Here is a 19,906-nt window from a genome sequence, read left to right on the forward strand (position 1 = left end):
TGATTTTAGAAACTGCATTAAAGAAGGGGTGCACCGGTCCTGGAGATACTGCAATACCAGGTCAATGCGTGGAGTGGACAGAGCAAGCTCTTTTTCCATCTCCCTGTTCTAAAAATCCATTTAATATATGATCCCCAGATAGGGGACGTATCAGATATTAAACTGATAAGAACAGATACTACACTTGATCTTAGCCAAAAGGCCGAGAAGCGATAACCAGAATTGGTTTCCGACTACGGTGCCACCCAAGGATTCTGAAAAGTCCATTTGTGGAGATGGCCACCTGGACTCCCGTTAAGAAGACATGCTGTCAACCTCTAGATCCCTCACATGCCTGCACTTTTCGGCTTGCTGCTGCTGCAATCCACGCGTTTTAGATCTGCATAACTCCACCTCTTTTAGCACAGTACCCTCAACCCCCAACTGTTCCCACCCGCCTCAACACCGTTGGAAGGGAGGAGAACCAATTAAGGCGGGGGGGGGGGGGGGGTGGAACGAGCAGCTGTCTACCCTTAGCAGGAGGGTTGCTGATTAATTACCTCTCCTGCTGCTGCTGCTGCTGGCTGTCCAGCAGCAGACTGAAGGTGGCTGCTGCTGTGCGCAGGTATATAAAGGCTCAGAGCCTATTATGACACGCGCAGCCAGCGTTCCATTGCCACATTCCGTCTACTGCAGGCGGGATACCTGGATGGCTGAATGTCACTGAGAAGCTCACAGAGACCGCCATAAGCAACAGTTTAAAAGAATGCCACAGACTAATCAACCAAACTTTTTGGGTTGGTTTCTCTTTTATAGTCTGCAGGCATTAAATGAAAGAAGTCAGTGTTCCAGCAGAGGGAGACAACGTTTCAGAAAAGGCATTGTAGCAAACCAAAAAAGAAATTTTAAGCGCAGCAGAGTAACCAGCTCACATACCTGTTAGCTCAGGTGAGTTTAAAAGGCTGCTGTTGATAACAAGGGCATTTGCTAAATAGATGGTGTGTGTGCAACAATATACTGAAAGGTCAATTATATTGTGCAGCTTATCTCACCACCTGTAGTTATTTAGGTGAAAGCTCCAAAATGCTTGCCTAATATGTCTGTTTATCCAAAAAGAAGTATAGAGGGAGAGCTAGATAGATAGCATTGCATTACATTACATTACATGGCAATGCAATGCACAGTTGCTGAAGTTGAACCAAAATGAGCTTGTCATCTGGCTTCTGCAACTTTTAACATGAAAAATCCAATGAGGAGAAGAAAAGCAAAGCCAAAGAGTCCATCCCAAAATCCGACAAACAAGCAAAATGAACAAAAAGCATTGAATTCAATTCTTTCTGATTTTAGAAACTGCATTAAAGAAGGGGTGCACCGGTCCTGGAGATACTGCAATACCAGGTCAATGCGTGGAGTGGACAGAGCAAGCTCTTTTTCCATCTCCCTGTTCTAAAAATCCATTTAATATATGGTCCCCAGATAGGGGACGTATCAGATATTAAACTGATAAGAACAGATACTACACTTGATCTTAGCCAAAAGGCCGAGAAGCGATAACCAGAATTGGTTTCCGACTACGGTGCCACCCAAGGATTCTGAAAAGTCCATTTGTGGAGATGGCCACCTGGACTCCCGTTAAGAAGACATGCTGTCAACCTCTAGATCCCTCACATGCCTGCACTTTTCGGCTTGCTGCTGCTGCAATCCACGCGTTTTAGATCTGCATAACTCCACCTCTTTTAGCACAGTACCCTCAACCCCCGGCTGTTCCCACCCGCCTCAACACCGTTGGAAGGGAGGAGAACCAATTAAGGCGGGGGGGGGGGTGGAACGAGCAGCTGTCTACCCTTAGCAGGAGGGTTGCTGATTAATTACCTCTCCTGCTGCTGCTGCTGCTGGCTGTCCAGCAGCAGACTGAAGGTGGCTGCTGCTGTGCGCAGGTATATAAAGGCTCAGAGCCTATTATGACACGCGCAGCCAGCGTTCCATTGCCACATTCCGTCTACTGCAGGCGGGATACCTGGATGGCTGAATGTCACTGAGAAGCTCACAGAGACCGCCATAAGCAACAGTTTAAAAGAATGCCACAGACTAATCAACCAAACTTTTTGGGTTGGTTTCTCTTTTATAGTCTGCAGGCATTAAATGAAAGAAGTCAGTGTTCCAGCAGAGGGAGACAACGTTTCAGAAAAGGCATTGTAGCAAACCAAAAAAGAAATTTTAAGCGCAGCAGAGTAACCAGCTCACATACCTGTTAGCTCAGGTGAGTTTAAAAGGCTGCTGTTGATAACAAGGGCATTTGCTAAATAGATGGTGTGTGTGCAACAATATACTGAAAGGTCAATTATATTGTGCAGCTTATCTCACCACCTGTAGTTATTTAGGTGAAAGCTCCAAAATGCTTGCCTAATATGTCTGTTTATCCAAAAGGAAGTATAGAGGGAGAGCTAGATAGATAGCATTGCATTACATTACATTACATGGCAATGCAATGCACAGTTGCTGAAGTTGAACCAAAATGAGCTTGTCATCTGGCTTCTGCAACTTTTAACATGAAAAATCCAATGAGGAGAAGAAAAGCAAAGAAAAAGAGTCCATCCCAAAATCCGACAAACAAGCAAAATGAACAAAAAGCATTGAATTCAATTCTTTCTGATTTTAGAAACTGCATTAAAGAAGGGGTGCACCGGTCCTGGAGATACTGCAATACCAGGTCAATGCGTGGAGTGGACAGAGCAAGCTCTTTTTCCATCTCCCTGTTCTAAAAATCCATTTAATATATGGTCCCCAGATAGGGGACGTATCAGATATTAAACTGATAAGAACAGATACTACACTTGATCTTAGCCAAAAGGCCGAGAAGCGATAACCAGAATTGGTTTCCGACTACGGTGCCACCCAAGGATTCTGAAAAGTCCATTTGTGGAGATGGCCACCTGGACTCCCGTTAAGAAGACATGCTGTCAACCTCTAGATCCCTCACATGCCTGCACTTTTCGGCTTGCTGCTGCTGCAATCCACGCATTTTAGATCTGCATAACTCCACCTCTTTTAGCACAGTACCCTCAACCCCCGGCTGTTCCCACCCGCCTCAACACCGTTGGAAGGGAGGAGAACCAATTAAGGCGGGGGGGGGGGTGGAACGAGCAGCTGTCTACCCTTAGCAGGAGGGTTGCTGATTAATTACCTCTCCTGCTGCTGCTGCTGCTGGCTGTCCAGCAGCAGACTGAAGGTGGCTGCTGCTGTGCGCAGGTATATAAAGGCTCAGAGCCTATTATGACACGCGCAGCCAGCGTTCCATTGCCACATTCCGTCTACTGCAGGCGGGATACCTGGATGGCTGAATGTCACTGAGAAGCTCACAGAGACCGCCATAAGCAACAGTTTAAAAGAATGCCACAGACTAATCAACCAAACTTTTTGGGTTGGTTTCTCTTTTATAGTCTGCAGGCATTAAATGAAAGAAGTCAGTGTTCCAGCAGAGGGAGACAACGTTTCAGAAAAGGCATTGTAGCAAACCAAAAAAGAAATTTTAAGCGCAGCAGAGTAACCAGCTCACATACCTGTTAGCTCAGGTGAGTTTAAAAGGCTGCTGTTGATAACAAGGGCATTTGCTAAATAGATGGTGTGTGTGCAACAATATACTGAAAGGTCAATTATATTGTGCAGCTTATCTCACCACCTGTAGTTATTTAGGTGAAAGCTCCAAAATGCTTGCCTAATATGTCTGTTTATCCAAAAGGAAGTATAGAGGGAGAGCTAGATAGATAGCATTGCATTACATTACATTACATGGCAATGCAATGCACAGTTGCTGAAGTTGAACCAAAATGAGCTTGTCATCTGGCTTCTGCAACTTTTAACATGAAAAATCCAATGAGGAGAAGAAAAGCAAAGCCAAAGAGTCCATCCCAAAATCCGACAAACAAGCAAAATGAACAAAAAGCATTGAATTCAATTCTTTCTGATATTAGAAACTGCATTAAAGAAGGGGTGCACCGGTCCTGGAGATACTGCAATACCAGGTCAATGCGTGGAGTGGACAGAGCAAGCTCTTTTTCCATCTCCCTGTTCTAAAAATCCATTTAATATATGGTCCCCAGATAGGGGACGTATCAGATATTAAACTGATAAGAACAGATACTACACTTGATCTTAGCCAAAAGGCCGAGAAGCGATAACCAGAATTGGTTTCCGACTACGGTGCCACCCAAGGATTCTGAAAAGTCCATTTGTGGAGATGGCCACCTGGACTCCCGTTAAGAAGACATGCTGTCAACCTCTAGATCCCTCACATGCCTGCACTTTTCGGCTTGCTGCTGCTGCAATCCACGCGTTTTAGATCTGCATAACTCCACCTCTTTTAGCACAGTACCCTCAACCCCCGGCTGTTCCCACCCGCCTCAACACCGTTGGAAGGGAGGAGAACCAATTAAGGCGGGGGGGGGGGTGGAACGAGCAGCTGTCTACCCTTAGCAGGAGGGTTGCTGATTAATTACCTCTCCTGCTGCTGCTGCTGCTGGCTGTCCAGCAGCAGACTGAAGGTGGCTGCTGCTGTGCGCAGGTATATAAAGGCTCAGAGCCTATTATGACACGCGCAGCCAGCGTTCCATTGCCACATTCCGTCTACTGCAGGCGGGATACCTGGATGGCTGAATGTCACTGAGAAGCTCACAGAGACCGCCATAAGCAACAGTTTAAAAGAATGCCACAGACTAATCAACCAAACTTTTTGGGTTGGTTTCTCTTTTATAGTCTGCAGGCATTAAATGAAAGAAGTCAGTGTTCCAGCAGAGGGAGACAACGTTTCAGAAAAGGCATTGTAGCAAACCAAAAAAGAAATTTTAAGCGCAGCAGAGTAACCAGCTCACATACCTGTTAGCTCAGGTGAGTTTAAAAGGCTGCTGTTGATAACAAGGGCATTTGCTAAATAGATGGTGTGTGTGCAACAATATACTGAAAGGTCAATTATATTGTGCAGCTTATCTCACCACCTGTAGTTATTTAGGTGAAAGCTCCAAAATGCTTGCCTAATATGTCTGTTTATCCAAAAGGAAGTATAGAGGGAGAGCTAGATAGATAGCATTGCATTACATTACATTACATGGCAATGCAATGCACAGTTGCTGAAGTTGAACCAAAATGAGCTTGTCATCTGGCTTCTGCAACTTTTAACATGAAAAATCCAATGAGGAGAAGAAAAGCAAAGCCAAAGAGTCCATCCCAAAATCCGACAAACAAGCAAAATGAACAAAAAGCATTGAATTCAATTCTTTCTGATTTTAGAAACTGCATTAAAGAAGGGGTGCACCGGTCCTGGAGATACTGCAATACCAGGTCAATGCGTGGAGTGGACAGAGCAAGCTCTTTTTCCATCTCCCTGTTCTAAAAATCCATTTAATATATGGTCCCCAGATAGGGGACGTATCAGATATTAAACTGATAAGAACAGATACTACACTTGATCTTAGCCAAAAGGCCGAGAAGCGATAACCAGAATTGGTTTCCGACTACGGTGCCACCCAAGGATTCTGAAAAGTCCATTTGTGGAGATGGCCACCTGGACTCCCGTTAAGAAGACATGCTGTCAACCTCTAGATCCCTCACATGCCTGCACTTTTCGGCTTGCTGCTGCTGCAATCCACGCGTTTTAGATCTGCATAACTCCACCTCTTTTAGCACAGTACCCTCAACCCCCGGCTGTTCCCACCCGCCTCAACACCGTTGGAAGGGAGGAGAACCAATTAAGGCGGGGGGGGGGGGGTGGAACGAGCAGCTGTCTACCCTTAGCAGGAGGGTTGCTGATTAATTACCTCTCCTGCTGCTGCTGCTGCTGGCTGTCCAGCAGCAGACTGAAGGTGGCTGCTGCTGTGCGCAGGTATATAAAGGCTCAGAGCCTATTATGACACGCGCAGCCAGCGTTCCATTGCCACATTCCGTCTACTGCAGGCGGGATACCTGGATGGCTGAATGTCACTGAGAAGCTCACAGAGACCGCCATAAGCAACAGTTTAAAAGAATGCCACAGACTAATCAACCAAACTTTTTGGGTTGGTTTCTCTTTTATAGTCTGCAGGCATTAAATGAAAGAAGTCAGTGTTCCAGCAGAGGGAGACAACGTTTCAGAAAAGGCATTGTAGCAAACCAAAAAAGAAATTTTAAGCGCAGCAGAGTAACCAGCTCACATACCTGTTAGCTCAGGTGAGTTTAAAAGGCTGCTGTTGATAAGAAGGGCATTTGCTAAATAGATGGTGTGTGTGCAACAATATACTGAAAGGTCAATTATATTGTGCAGCTTATCTCACCACCTGTAGTTATTTAGGTGAAAGCTCCAAAATGCTTGCCTAATATGTCTGTTTATCCAAAAGGAAGTATAGAGGGAGAGCTAGATAGATAGCATTGCATTACATTACATTACATGGCAATGCAATGCACAGTTGCTGAAGTTGAACCAAAATGAGCTTGTCATCTGGCTTCTGCAACTTTTAACATGAAAAATCCAATGAGGAGAAGAAAAGCAAAGCCAAAGAGTCCATCCCAAAATCCGACAAACAAGCAAAATGAACAAAAAGCATTGAATTCAATTCTTTCTGATTTTAGAAACTGCATTAAAGAAGGGGTGCACCGGTCCTGGAGATACTGCAATACCAGGTCAATGCGTGGAGTGGACAGAGCAAGCTCTTTTTCCATCTCCCTGTTCTAAAAATCCATTTAATATATGGTCCCCAGATAGGGGACGTATCAGATATTAAACTGATAAGAACAGATACTACACTTGATCTTAGCCAAAAGGCCGAGAAGCGATAACCAGAATTGGTTTCCGACTACGGTGCCACCCAAGGATTCTGAAAAGTCCATTTGTGGAGATGGCCACCTGGACTCCCGTTAAGAAGACATGCTGTCAACCTCTAGATCCCTCACATGCCTGCACTTTTCGGCTTGCTGCTGCTGCAATCCACGCATTTTAGATCTGCATAACTCCACCTCTTTTAGCACAGTACCCTCAACCCCCGGCTGTTCCCACCCGCCTCAACACCGTTGGAAGGGAGGAGAACCAATTAAGGCGGGGGGGGGGTGGAACGAGCAGCTGTCTACCCTTAGCAGGAGGGTTGCTGATTAATTACCTCTCCTGCTGCTGCTGCTGCTGGCTGTCCAGCAGCAGACTGAAGGTGGCTGCTGCTGTGCGCAGGTATATAAAGGCTCAGAGCCAATTATGACACGCGCAGCCAGCGTTCCATTGCCACATTCCGTCTACTGCAGGCGGGATACCTGGATGGCTGAATGTCACTGAGAAGCTCACAGAGACCGCCATAAGCAACAGTTTAAAAGAATGCCACAGACTAATCAACCAAACTTTTTGGGTTGGTTTCTCTTTTATAGTCTGCAGGCATTAAATGAAAGAAGTCAGTGTTCCAGCAGAGGGAGACAACGTTTCAGAAAAGGCATTGTAGCAAACCAAAAAAGAAATTTTAAGCGCAGCAGAGTAACCAGCTCACATACCTGTTAGCTCAGGTGAGTTTAAAAGGCTGCTGTTGATAACAAGGGCATTTGCTAAATAGATCGTGTGTGTGCAACAATATACTGAAAGGTCAATTATATTGTGCAGCTTATCTCACCACCTGTAGTTATTTAGGTGAAAGCTCCAAAATGCTTGCCTAATATGTCTGTTTATCCAAAAGGAAGTATAGAGGGAGAGCTAGATAGATAGCATTGCATTACATTACATTACATGGCAATGCAATGCACAGTTGCTGCAGTTGAACCAAAATGAGCTTGTCATCTGGCTTCTGCAACTTTTAACATGAAAAATCCAATGAGGAGAAGAAAAGCAAAGCCAAAGAGTCCATCCCAAAATCCGACAAACAAGCAAAATGAACAAAAAGCATTGAATTCAATTCTTTCTGATTTTAGAAACTGCATTAAAGAAGGGGTGCACCGGTCCTGGAGATACTGCAATACCAGGTCAATGCGTGGAGTGGACAGAGCAAGCTCTTTTTCCATCTCCCTGTTCTAAAAATCCATTTAATATATGGTCCCCAGATAGGGGACGTATCAGATATTAAACTGATAAGAACAGATACTACACTTGATCTTAGCCAAAAGGCCGAGAAGCGATAACCAGAATTGGTTTCTGACTACGGTGCCACCCAAGGATTCTGAAAAGTCCATTTGTGGAGATGGCCACCTGGACTCCCGTTAAGAAGACATGCTGTCAACCTCTAGATCCCTCACATGCCTGCACTTTTCGGCTTGCTGCTGCTGCAATCCATGCGTTTTAGATCTGCATAACTCCACCTCTTTTAGCACAGTACCCTCAACCCCCGGCTGTTCCCACCCGCCTCAACACCGTTGGAAGGGAGGAGAACCAATTAAGGCGGGGGGGGGGTGGAACGAGCAGCTGTCTACCCTTAGCAGGAGGGTTGCTGATTAATTACCTCTCCTGCTGCTGCTGCTGCTGGCTGTCCAGCAGCAGACTGAAGGTGGCTGCTGCTGTGCGCAGGTATATAAAGGCTCAGAGCCTATTATGACACGCGCAGCCAGCGTTCCATTGCCACATTCCGTCTACTGCAGGCGGGATACCTGGATGGCTGAATGTCACTGAGAAGCTCACAGAGACCGCCATAAGCAACAGTTTAAAAGAATGCCACAGACTAATCAACCAAACTTTTTGGGTTGGTTTCTCTTTTATAGTCTGCAGGCATTAAATGAAAGAAGTCAGTGTTCCAGCAGAGGGAGACAACGTTTCAGAAAAGGCATTGTAGCAAACCAAAAAAGAAATTTTAAGCGCAGCAGAGTAACCAGCTCACATACCTGTTAGCTCAGGTGAGTTTAAAAGGCTGCTGTTGATAACAAGGGCATTTGCTAAATAGATGGTGTGTGTGCAACAATATACTGAAAGGTCAATTATATTGTGCAGCTTATCTCACCACCTGTAGTTATTTAGGTGAAAGCTCCAAAATGCTTGCCTAATATGTCTGTTTATCCAAAAGGAAGTATAGAGGGAGAGTTAGATAGATAGCATTGCATTACATTACATTACATGGCAATGCAATGCACAGTTGCTGAAGTTGGACCAAAATGAGCTTGTCATCTGGCTTCTGCAACTTTTAACATGAAAAATCCAATGAGGAGAAGAAAAGCAAAGCCAAAGAGTCCATCCCAAAATCCGACAAACAAGCAAAATGAACAAAAAGCATTGAATTCAATTCTTTCTGATTTTAGAAACTGCATTAAAGAAGGGGTGCACCGGTCCTGGAGATACTGCAATACCAGGTCAATGCGTGGAGTGGACAGAGCAAGCTCTTTTTCCATCTCCCTGTTCTAAAAATCCATTTAATATATGGTCCCCAGATAGGGGACGTATCAGATATTAAACTGATAAGAACAGATACTACACTTGATCTTAGCCAAAAGGCCGAGAAGCGATAACCAGAATTGGTTTCCGACTACGGTGCCACCCAAGGAATCTGAAAAGTCCATTTGTGGAGATGGCCACCTGGACTCCCGTTAAGAAGACATGCTGTCAACCTCTAGATCCCTCACATGCCTGCACTTTTCGGCTTGCTGCTGCTGCAATCCACGCGTTTTAGATCTGCATAACTCCACCTCTTTTAGCACAGTACCCTCAACCCCCGGCTGTTCCCACCCGCCTCAACACCGTTGGAAGGGAGGAGAACCAATTAAGGCGGGGGGGGGGGGGGTGGAACGAGCAGCTGTCTACCCTTAGCAGGAGGGTTGCTGATTAATTACCTCTCCTGCTGCTGCTGCTGCTGGCTGTCCAGCAGCAGACTGAAGGTGGCTGCTGCTGTGCGCAGGTATATAAAGGCTCAGAGCCTATTATGACACGCGCAGCCAGCGTTCCATTGCCACATTCCGTCTACTGCAGGCGGGATACCTGGATGGCTGAATGTCACTGAGAAGCTCACAGAGACCGCCATAAGCAACAGTTTAAAAGAATGCCACAGACTAATCAACAAAACTTTTTGGGTTGGTTTCTCTTTTATAGTCTGCAGGCATTAAATGAAAGAAGTCAGTGTTCCAGCAGAGGGAGACAACGTTTCAGAAAAGGCATTGTAGCAAACCAAAAAAGAAATTTTAAGCGCAGCAGAGTAACCAGCTCACATACCTATTAGCTCAGGTGAGTTTAAAAGGCTGCTGTTGATAACAAGGGCATTTGCTAAATAGATGGTGTGTGTGCAACAATATACTGAAAGGTCAATTATATTGTGCAGCTTATCTCACCACCTGTAGTTATTTAGGTGAAAGCTCCAAAATGCTTGCCTAATATGTCTGTTTATCCAAAAGGAAGTATAGAGGGAGAGCTAGATAGATAGCATTGCATTACATTACATTACATGGCAATGCAATGCACAGTTGCTGAAGTTGAACCAAAATGAGCTTGTCATCTGGCTTCTGCAACTTTTAACATGAAAAATCCAATGAGGAGAAGAAAAGCAAAGCCAAAGAGTCCATCCCAAAATCCGACAAACAAGCAAAATGAACAAAAAGCATTGAATTCAATTCTTTCTGATTTTAGAAACTGCATTAAAGAAGGGGTGCACCGGTCCTGGAGATACTGCAATACCAGGTCAATGCGTGGAGTGGACAGAGCAAGCTCTTTTTCCATCTCCCTGTTCTAAAAATCCATTTAATATATGGTCCCCAGATAGGGGACGTATCAGATATTAAACTGATAAGAACAGATACTACACTTGATCTTAGCCAAAAGGCCGAGAAGCGATAACCAGAATTGGTTTCCGACTACGGTGCCACCCAAGGATTCTGAAAAGTCCATTTGTGGAGATGGCCACCTGGACTCCCGTTAAGAAGACATGCTGTCAACCTCTAGATCCCTCACATGCCTGCACTTTTCGGCTTGCTGCTGCTGCAATCCACGCGTTTTAGATCTGCATAACTCCACCTCTTTTAGCACAGTACCCTCAACCCCCGGCTGTTCCCACCCGCCTCAACACCGTTGGAAGGGAGGAGAACCAATTAAGGCGGGGGGGGGGTGGAACGAGCAGCTGTCTACCCTTAGCAGGAGGGTTGCTGATTAATTACCTCTCCTGCTGCTGCTGCTGCTGGCTGTCCAGCAGCAGACTGAAGGTGGCTGCTGCTGTGCGCAGGTATATAAAGGCTCAGAGCCTATTATGACACGCGCAGCCAGCGTTCCATTGCCACATTCCGTCTACTGCAGGCGGGATACCTGGATGGCTGAATGTCACTGAGAAGCTCACAGAGACCGCCATAAGCAACAGTTTAAAAGAATGCCACAGACTAATCAACCAAACTTTTTGGGTTGGTTTCTCTTTTATAGTCTGCAGGCATTAAATGAAAGAAGTCAGTGTTCCAGCAGAGGGAGACAACGTTTCAGAAAAGGCATTGTAGCAAACCAAAAAAGAAATTTTAAGCGCAGCAGAGTAACCAGCTCACATACCTGTTAGCTCAGGTGAGTTTAAAAGGCTGCTGTTGATAACAAGGGCATTTGCTAAATAGATGGTGTGTGTGCAACAATATACTGAAAGGTCAATTATATTGTGCAGCTTATCTCACCACCTGTAGTTATTTAGGTGAAAGCTCCAAAATGCTTGCCTAATATGTCTGTTTATCCAAAAGGAAGTATAGAGGGAGAGCTAGATAGATAGCATTGCATTACATTACATTACATGGCAATGCAATGCACAGTTGCTTAAGTTGAACCAAAATGAGCTTGTCATCTGGCTTCTGCAACTTTTAACATGAAAAATCCAATGAGGAGAAGAAAAGCAAAGCCAAAGAGTCCATCCCAAAATCCGACAAACAAGCAAAATGAACAAAAAGCATTGAATTCAATTCTTTCTGATTTTAGAAACTGCATTAAAGAAGGGGTGCACCGGTCCTGGAGATACTGCAATACCAGGTCAATGCGTGGAGTGGACAGAGCAAGCTCTTTTTCCATCTCCCTGTTCTAAAAATCCATTTAATATATGGTCCCCAGATAGGGGACGTATCAGATATTAAACTGATAAGAACAGATACTACACTTGATCTTAGCCAAAAGGCCGAGAAGCGATAACCAGAATTGGTTTCCGACTACGGTGCCACCCAAGGATTCTGAAAAGTCCATTTGTGGAGATGGCCACCTGGACTCCCGTTAAGAAGACATGCTGTCAACCTCTAGATCCCTCACATGCCTGCACTTTTCGGCTTGCTGCTGCTGCAATCCACGCGTTTTAGATCTGCATAACTCCACCTCTTTTAGCACAGTACCCTCAACCCCCGGCTGTTCCCACCCGCCTCAACACCGTTGGAAGGGAGGAGAACCAATTAAGGCGGGGGGGGGGTGGAACGAGCAGCTGTCTACCCTTAGCAGGAGGGTTGCTGATTAATTACCTCTCCTGCTGCTGCTGCTGCTGGCTGTCCAGCAGCAGACTGAAGGTGGCTGCTGCTGTGCGCAGGTATATAAAGGCTCAGAGCCTATTATGACACGCGCAGCCAGCGTTCCATTGCCACATTCCGTCTACTGCAGGCGGGATACCTGGATGGCTGAATGTCACTGAGAAGCTCACAGAGACCGCCATAAGCAACAGTTTAAAAGAATGCCACAGACTAATCAACCAAACTTTTTGGGTTGGTTTCTCTTTTATAGTCTGCAGGCATTAAATGAAAGAAGTCAGTGTTCCAGCAGAGGGAGACAACGTTTCAGAAAAGGCATTGTAGCAAACCAAAAAAGAAATTTTAAGCGCAGCAGAGTAACCAGCTCACATACCTGTTAGCTCAGGTGAGTTTAAAAGGCTGCTGTTGATAACAAGGGCATTTGCTAAATAGATGGTGTGTGTGCAACAATATACTGAAAGGTCAATTATATTGTGCAGCTTATCTCACCACCTGTAGTTATTTAGGTGAAAGCTCCAAAATGCTTGCCTAATATGTCTGTTTATCCAAAAGGAAGTATAGAGGGAGAGCTAGATAGATAGCATTGCATTACATTACATTACATGGCAATGCAATGCACAGTTGCTTAAGTTGAACCAAAATGAGCTTGTCATCTGGCTTCTGCAACTTTTAACATGAAAAATCCAATGAGGAGAAGAAAAGCAAAGCCAAAGAGTCCATCCCAAAATCCGACAAACAAGCAAAATGAACAAAAAGCATTGAATTCAATTCTTTCTGATTTTAGAAACTGCATTAAAGAAGGGGTGCACCGGTCCTGGAGATACTGCAATACCAGGTCAATGCGTGGAGTGGACAGAGCAAGCTATTTTTCCATCTCCCTGTTCTAAAAATCCATTTAATATATGGTCCCCAGATAGGGGACGTATCAGATATTAAACTGATAAGAACAGATACTACACTTGATCTTAGCCAAAAGGCCGAGAAGCGATAACCAGAATTGGTTTCCGACTACGGTGCCACCCAAGGATTCTGAAAAGTCCATTTGTGGAGATGGCCACCTGGACTCCCGTTAAGAAGACATGCTGTCAACCTCTGGATCCCTCACATGCCTGCACTTTTCGGCTTGCTGCTGCTGCAATCCACGCGTTTTAGATCTGCATAACTCCACCTCTTTTAGCACAGTACCCTCAACCCCCGGCTGTTCCCACCCGCCTCAACACCGTTGGAAGGGAGGAGAACCAATTAAGGCGGGGGGGGGGGTGGAACGAGCAGCTGTCTACCCTTAGCAGGAGGGTTGCTGATTAATTACCTCTCCTGCTGCTGCTGCTGCTGGCTGTCCAGCAGCAGACTGAAGGTGGCTGCTGCTGTGCGCAGGTATATAAAGGCTCAGAGCCTATTATGACACGCGCAGCCAGCGTTCCATTGCCACATTCCGTCTACTGCAGGCGGGATACCTGGATGGCTGAATGTCACTGAGAAGCTCACAGAGACCGCCATAAGCAACAGTTTAAAAGAATGCCACAGACTAATCAACCAAACTTTTTGGGTTGGTTTCTCTTTTATAGTCTGCAGGCATTAAATGAAAGAAGTCAGTGTTCCAGCAGAGGGAGACAACGTTTCAGAAAAGGCATTGTAGCAAACCAAAAAAGAAATTTTAAGCGCAGCAGAGTAACCAGCTCACATACCTGTTAGCTCAGGTGAGTTTAAAAGGCTGCTGTTGATAACAAGGGCATTTGCTAAATAGATGGTGTGTGTGCAACAATATACTGAAAGGTCAATTATATTGTGCAGCTTATCTCACCACCTGTAGTTATTTAGGTGAAAGCTCCAAAATGCTTGCCTAATATGTCTGTTTATCCAAAAGGAAGTATAGAGGGAGAGCTAGATAGATAGCATTGCATTACATTACATTACATGGCAATGCAATGCACAGTTGCTGAAGTTGAACCAAAATGAGCTTGTCATCTGGCTTCTGCAACTTTTAACATGAAAAATCCAATGAGGAGAAGAAAAGCAAAGCCAAAGAGTCCATCCCAAAATCCGACAAACAAGCAAAATGAACAAAAAGCATTGAATTCAATTCTTTCTGATTTTAGAAACTGCATTAAAGAAGGGGTGCACCGGTCCTGGAGATACTGCAATACCAGGTCAATGCGTGGAGTGGACAGAGCAAGCTCTTTTTCCATCTCCCTGTTCTAAAAATCCATTTAATATATGGTCCCCAGATAGGGGACGTATCAGATATTAAACTGATAAGAACAGATACTACACTTGATCTTAGCCAAAAGGCCGAGAAGCGATAACCAGAATTGGTTTCCGACTACGGTGCCACCCAAGGATTCTGAAAAGTCCATTTGTGGAGATGGCCACCTGGACTCCCGTTAAGAAGACATGCTGTCAACCTCTAGATCCCTCACATGCCTGCACTTTTCGGCTTGCTGCTGCTGCAATCCACGCGTTTTAGATCTGCATAACTCCACCTCTTTTAGCACAGTACCCTCAACCCCCGGCTGTTCCCACCCGCCTCAACACCGTTGGAAGGGAGGAGAACCAATTAAGGCGGGGGGGGGGGGGTGGAACGAGCAGCTGTCTACCCTTAGCAGGAGGGATGCTGATTAATTACCTCTCCTGCTGCTGCTGGCTGTCCAGCAGCAGACTGAAGGTGGCTGCTGCTGTGCGCAGGTATATAAAGGCTCAGAGCCTATTATGACACGCGCAGCCAGCGTTCCATTGCCACATTCCGTCTACTGCAGGCGGGATACCTGGATGGCTGAATGTCACTGAGAAGCTCACAGAGACCGCCATAAGCAACAGTTTAAAAGAATGCCACAGACTAATCAACCAAACTTTTTGGGTTGGTTTCTCTTTTATAGTCTGCAGGCATTAAATGAAAGAAGTCAGTGTTCCAGCAGAGGGAGACAACGTTTCAGAAAAGGCATTGTAGCAAACCAAAAAAGAAATTTTAAGCGCAGCAGAGTAACCAGCTAACATACCTGTTAGCTCAGGTGAGTTTAAAAGGCTGCTGTTGATAACAAGGGCATTTGCTAAATAGATGGTGTGTGTGCAACAATATACTGAAAGGTCAATTATATTGTGCAGCTTATCTCACCACCTGTAGTTATTTAGGTGAAAGCTCCAAAATGCTTGCCTAATATGTCTGTTTATCCAAAAGGAAGTATAGAGGGAGAGCTAGATAGATAGCATTGCATTACATTACATTACATGGCAATGCAATGCACAGTTGCTGAAGTTGAACCAAAATGAGCTTGTCATCTGGCTTCTGCAACTTTTAACATGAAAAATCCAATGAGGAGAAGAAAAGCAAAGCCAAAGAGTCCATCCCAAAATCCGACAAACAAGCAAAATGAACAAAAAGCATTGAATTCAATTCTTTCTGATTTTAGAAACTGCATTAAAGAAGGGGTGCACCGGTCCTGGAGATACTGCAATACCAGGTCAATGCGTGGAGTGGACAGAGCAAGCTCTTTTTCCATCTCCCTGTTCTAAAAATCCATTTAATATATGGTCCCCAGATAGGGGACGTATCAGATATTAAACTGATAAGAACAGATACTACACTTGATCTTAGCCAAAAGGCCGAGAAGCGATAACCAGAATTGGTTTCCGACTACGGTGCCACCCAAGGATTCTGAAAAGTCCATTTGTGGAGATGGCCACCTGGACTCCCGTTAAGAAGACATGCTGTCAACCTCTAGATCCCTCACAAGCCTGCACTTTTCGGCTTGCTGCTGCTGCAATCCACGCGTTTTAGATCTGCATAACTCCACCTCTTTTAGCACAGTACCCTCAACCCCCGGCTGTTCCCACCCGCCTCAACACCGTTGGAAGGGAGGAGAACCAATTAAGGCGGGGGGGGGGGGGGTGGAACGAGCAGCTGTCTACCCTTAGCAGGAGGGTTGCTGATTAATTACCTCTCCTGCTGCTGCTGCTGCTGGCTGTCCAGCAGCAGACTAAAGGTGGCTGCTGCTGTGCGCAGGTATATATAGGCTCAGAGCCTATTATGACACGCGCAGCCAGCGTTCCATTGCCACATTCCGTCTACTGCAGGCGGGATACCTGGACGGCTGAATGTCACTGAGAAGCTCACAGAGACCGCCATAAGCAACAGTTTAAAAGAATGCCACAGACTAATCAACCAAACTTTTTGGGTTGGTTTCTCTTTTATAGTCTGCAGGCATTAAATGAAAGAAGTCAGTGTTCCAGCAGAGGGAGACAACGTTTCAGAAAAGGCATTGTAGCAAACCAAAAAAGAAATTTTAAGCGCAGCAGAGTAACCAGCTCACATACCTGTTAGCTCAGGTGAGTTTAAAAGGCTGCTGTTGATAACAAGGGCATTTGCTAAATAGATGGTGTGTGTGCAACAATATACTGAAAGGTCAATTATATTGTGCAGCTTATCTCACCACCTGTAGTTATTTAGGTGAAAGCTCCAAAATGCTTGCCTAATATGTCTGTTTATCCAAAAGGAAGTATAGAGGGAGAGCTAGATAGATAGCATTGCATTACATTACATTACATGGCAATGCAATGCACAGTTGCTGAAGTTGAACCAAAATGAGCTTGTCATCTGGCTTCTGCAACTTTTAACATGAAAAATCCAATGAGGAGAAGAAAAGCAAAGCCAAAGAGTCCATCCCAAAATCCGACAAACAAGCAAAATGAACAAAAAGCATTGAATTCAATTCTTTCTGATTTTAGAAACTGCATTAAAGAAGGGGTGCACCGGTCCTGGAGATACTGCAATACCAGGTCAATGCGTGGAGTGGACAGAGCAAGCTCTTTTTCCATCTCCCTGTTCTAAAAATCCATTTAATATATGGTCCCCAGATAGGGGACGTATCAGATATTAAACTGATAAGAACAGATTTTTTTTTTATCGAAAGCCCGAATTCGTGTACAAAACCCGAGTGCGCTTAAAAAAGTGACAAGTGCCACAAAGAAAGTGCACTAGGATGCTGGTCTTCTTGAAACCCTCTCCAAAAGGAGAAGGGTCCCCCAAACCATTCCCCGTCCCTCCGAGCCAAAAGGCCACAGCGAGGAACAGGGACAAAAAGCCACCTCCAGCCGAAGCCAGAGGCGACCCAATCTTACCCCCAGCACCTGCCCGAGTTCTCACCCGAGCAAGGCACTGGGAGCCAGAGACTGTGCTCCCCTCCCGGAAGAGGGGAGCCAACAACGCTCTCCTCCCGAAAGAGGAGAGCCAGGGGGGTTCAGGGGGGAGCGGAACCTGATGGCCACACACTCCCCCCCTAGACCTGCCAAGAGAGGAACCCGTAAGGGAACCGCATCCCGACAAAATCCTAGTAGGACGTGACACACGTGAATAAGTGGACACACAGTAACAAAGAAATTAAATAAATAGTGAAGGTTTCACAGTATAATACTGCCCGGACCTTCGACCGGGAATTGAAAAATTCCCCATCCTAAGGCCAGAAGGCCCGGAATAAGGGTGTGTGCGAAGAAAGAAAATTTGAAGTGCTTGTGCAAATGTGCCATAAACTCAAGTGGGGTTCCCAATCCCAGTGAGTTAAGGCACCCCAGGGTCACCACTCCTGGGGCACTTCACACTTAGGGCTTTCGATCTTCCCCGGCCCAATGGCGTCGATCCTGGGGGGCCATGCTTTCCACCAGATGACTATATTAGCCACCTGGCGTACTAACAAGCGCCTAAACCCCAGTGTGCATAATGTATCAATCTACTAGGGCGGCCAACATCCAAAACCGCCTTTTCGAAAGATACGATAAGAACAGATACTACACTTGATCTTAGCCAAAAGGCCGAGAAGCGATAACCAGAATTGGTTTCCGACTACGGTGCCACCCAAGGATTCTGAAAAGTCCATTTGTGGAGATGGCCACCTGGACTCCCGTTAAGAAGACATGCTGTCAACCTCTAGATCCCTCACATGCCTGCACTTTTCGGCTTGCTGCTGCTGCAATCCACGCGTTTTAGATCTGCATAACTCCACCTCTTTTAGCACAGTACCCTCAACCCCCGGCTGTTCCCACCCGCCTCAACACCGTTGGAAGGGAGGAGAACCAATTAAGGCGGGGGGGGGGGGGAACGAGCAGCTGTCTACCCTTAGCAGGAGGGTTGCTGATTAATTACCTCTCCTGCTGCTGCTGCTGCTGGCTGTCCAGCAGCAGACTGAAGGTGGCTGCTGCTGTGCGCAGGTATATAAAGGCTCAGAGCCTATTATGACACGCGCAGCCAGCGTTCCATTGCCACATTCCGTCTACTGCAGGCGGGATACCTGGATGGCTGAATGTCACTGAGAAGCTCACAGAGACCGCCATAAGCAACAGTTTAAAAGAATGCCACAGACTAATCAACCAAACTTTTTGGGTTGGTTTCTCTTTTATAGTCTGCAGGCATTAAATGAAAGAAGTCAGTGTTCCAGCAGAGGGAGACAACGTTTCAGAAAAGGCATTGTAGCAAACCAAAAAAGAAATTTTAAGTGCAGCAGAGTAACCAGCTCACATACCTGTTAGCTCAGGTGAGTTTAAAAGGCTGCTGTTGATAACAAGGGCATTTGCTAAATAGATGGTGTGTGTGCAACAATATACTGAAAGGTCAATTATATTGTGCAGCTTATCTCACCACCTGTAGTTATTTAGGTGAAAGCTCCAAAATGCTTGCCTAATATGTCTGTTTATCCAAAAGGAAGTATAGAGGGAGAGCTAGATAGATAGCATTGCATTACATTACATTACATGGCAATGCAATGCACAGTTGCTGAAGTTGAACCAAAATGAGCTTGTCATCTGGCTTCTGCAACTTTTAACATGAAAAATCCAATGAGGAGAAGAAAAGCAAAGCCAAAGAGTCCATCCCAAAATCCGACAAACAAGCAAAATGAACAAAAAGCATTGAATTCAATTCTTTCTGATTTTAGAAACTGCATTAAAGAAGGGGTGCACCGGTCCTGGAGATACTGCAATACCAGGTCAATGCGTGGAGTGGACAGAGCAAGCTCTTTTTCCATCTCCCTGTTCTAAAAATCCATTTAATATATGGTCCCCAGATAGGGGACGTATCAGATATTAAACTGATAAGAACAGATACTACACTTGATCTTAGCCAAAAGGCCGAGAAGCGATAACCAGAATTGGTTTCCGACTACGGTGCCACCCAAGGATTCTGAAAAGTCCATTTGTGGAGATGGCCACCTGGACTCCCGTTAGAAGACATGCTGTCAACCTCTAGATCCCTCACATGCCTGCACTTTTCGGCTTGCTGCTGCTGCAATCCACGCGTTTTAGATCTGCATAACTCCACCTCTTTTAGCACAGTACCCTCAACCCCCGGCTGTTCCCACCCGCCTCAACACCGTTGGAAGGGAGGAGAACCAATTAAGGCGGGGGGGGGGTGGAACGAGCAGCTGTCTACCCTTAGCAGGAGGGTTGCTGATTAATTACCTCTCCTGCTGCTGCTGCTGCTGGCTGTCCAGCAGCAGACTGAAGGTGGCTGCTGCTGTGCGCAGGTATATAAAGGCTCAGAGCCTATTATGACACGCGCAGCCAGCGTTCCATT

The 19,906-nt window shown here is 45.6% G+C and overlaps 15 non-coding genes and 1 pseudogene across 15 annotated transcripts; all 16 read right to left on the reverse strand.

Annotated features, from left to right (window-relative positions):
• Positions 1-23: 23 nt before the first annotated feature.
• On the reverse strand, positions 24-214 carry LOC141184445 (U2 spliceosomal RNA). Its single transcript, XR_012259199.1, has one exon. It is a non-coding gene; the product is annotated as a U2 spliceosomal RNA (small nuclear RNA).
• A 1,126-nt stretch (positions 215-1,340) lies between these two features.
• On the reverse strand, positions 1,341-1,531 carry LOC141190533 (U2 spliceosomal RNA). Its single transcript, XR_012264558.1, has one exon. It is a non-coding gene; the product is annotated as a U2 spliceosomal RNA (small nuclear RNA).
• Positions 1,532-2,652: 1,121 nt separating this feature from the next.
• LOC141190545 (U2 spliceosomal RNA) lies at positions 2,653-2,843 on the reverse strand. The gene has a single exon (XR_012264569.1). It is a non-coding gene; the product is annotated as a U2 spliceosomal RNA (small nuclear RNA).
• A 1,121-nt stretch (positions 2,844-3,964) lies between these two features.
• LOC141190556 (U2 spliceosomal RNA) lies at positions 3,965-4,155 on the reverse strand. The gene has a single exon (XR_012264580.1). It is a non-coding gene; the product is annotated as a U2 spliceosomal RNA (small nuclear RNA).
• Positions 4,156-5,276: 1,121 nt separating this feature from the next.
• LOC141190568 (U2 spliceosomal RNA) lies at positions 5,277-5,467 on the reverse strand. The gene has a single exon (XR_012264592.1). It is a non-coding gene; the product is annotated as a U2 spliceosomal RNA (small nuclear RNA).
• Positions 5,468-6,590: 1,123 nt separating this feature from the next.
• LOC141190580 (U2 spliceosomal RNA) lies at positions 6,591-6,781 on the reverse strand. Its single transcript, XR_012264603.1, has one exon. It is a non-coding gene; the product is annotated as a U2 spliceosomal RNA (small nuclear RNA).
• A 1,120-nt stretch (positions 6,782-7,901) lies between these two features.
• LOC141190593 (U2 spliceosomal RNA) lies at positions 7,902-8,092 on the reverse strand. The gene has a single exon (XR_012264614.1). It is a non-coding gene; the product is annotated as a U2 spliceosomal RNA (small nuclear RNA).
• Positions 8,093-9,212: 1,120 nt separating this feature from the next.
• Positions 9,213-9,403, reverse strand: LOC141190605 (U2 spliceosomal RNA). The gene has a single exon (XR_012264625.1). It is a non-coding gene; the product is annotated as a U2 spliceosomal RNA (small nuclear RNA).
• Positions 9,404-10,527: 1,124 nt separating this feature from the next.
• Positions 10,528-10,718, reverse strand: LOC141190616 (U2 spliceosomal RNA). Its single transcript, XR_012264636.1, has one exon. It is a non-coding gene; the product is annotated as a U2 spliceosomal RNA (small nuclear RNA).
• A 1,120-nt stretch (positions 10,719-11,838) lies between these two features.
• LOC141190628 (U2 spliceosomal RNA) lies at positions 11,839-12,029 on the reverse strand. Its single transcript, XR_012264647.1, has one exon. It is a non-coding gene; the product is annotated as a U2 spliceosomal RNA (small nuclear RNA).
• Positions 12,030-13,149: 1,120 nt separating this feature from the next.
• Positions 13,150-13,340, reverse strand: LOC141184832 (U2 spliceosomal RNA). Its single transcript, XR_012259550.1, has one exon. It is a non-coding gene; the product is annotated as a U2 spliceosomal RNA (small nuclear RNA).
• Positions 13,341-14,461: 1,121 nt separating this feature from the next.
• Positions 14,462-14,652, reverse strand: LOC141190640 (U2 spliceosomal RNA). Its single transcript, XR_012264658.1, has one exon. It is a non-coding gene; the product is annotated as a U2 spliceosomal RNA (small nuclear RNA).
• Positions 14,653-15,769: 1,117 nt separating this feature from the next.
• On the reverse strand, positions 15,770-15,960 carry LOC141190651 (U2 spliceosomal RNA). Its single transcript, XR_012264669.1, has one exon. It is a non-coding gene; the product is annotated as a U2 spliceosomal RNA (small nuclear RNA).
• A 1,124-nt stretch (positions 15,961-17,084) lies between these two features.
• Positions 17,085-17,266, reverse strand: LOC141185763 (U2 spliceosomal RNA). Its single transcript, XR_012260382.1, has one exon. It is a non-coding gene; the product is annotated as a U2 spliceosomal RNA (small nuclear RNA).
• Positions 17,267-18,055: 789 nt separating this feature from the next.
• Positions 18,056-18,162, reverse strand: LOC141186031 (U2 spliceosomal RNA; annotated as a pseudogene).
• Positions 18,163-19,282: 1,120 nt separating this feature from the next.
• LOC141190662 (U2 spliceosomal RNA) lies at positions 19,283-19,473 on the reverse strand. Its single transcript, XR_012264680.1, has one exon. It is a non-coding gene; the product is annotated as a U2 spliceosomal RNA (small nuclear RNA).
• Between the last annotated feature and the right edge of the window lie 433 nt (positions 19,474-19,906).

This window comes from Phyllobates terribilis, unplaced genomic scaffold (genome assembly GCF_046119375.1).
Source record: "Phyllobates terribilis strain yellow unplaced genomic scaffold, ASM4611937v1 Scaffold_40__1_contigs__length_11209783, whole genome shotgun sequence".
NCBI classification, from domain to species: Eukaryota; Metazoa; Chordata; class Amphibia; order Anura; family Dendrobatidae; genus Phyllobates; species Phyllobates terribilis.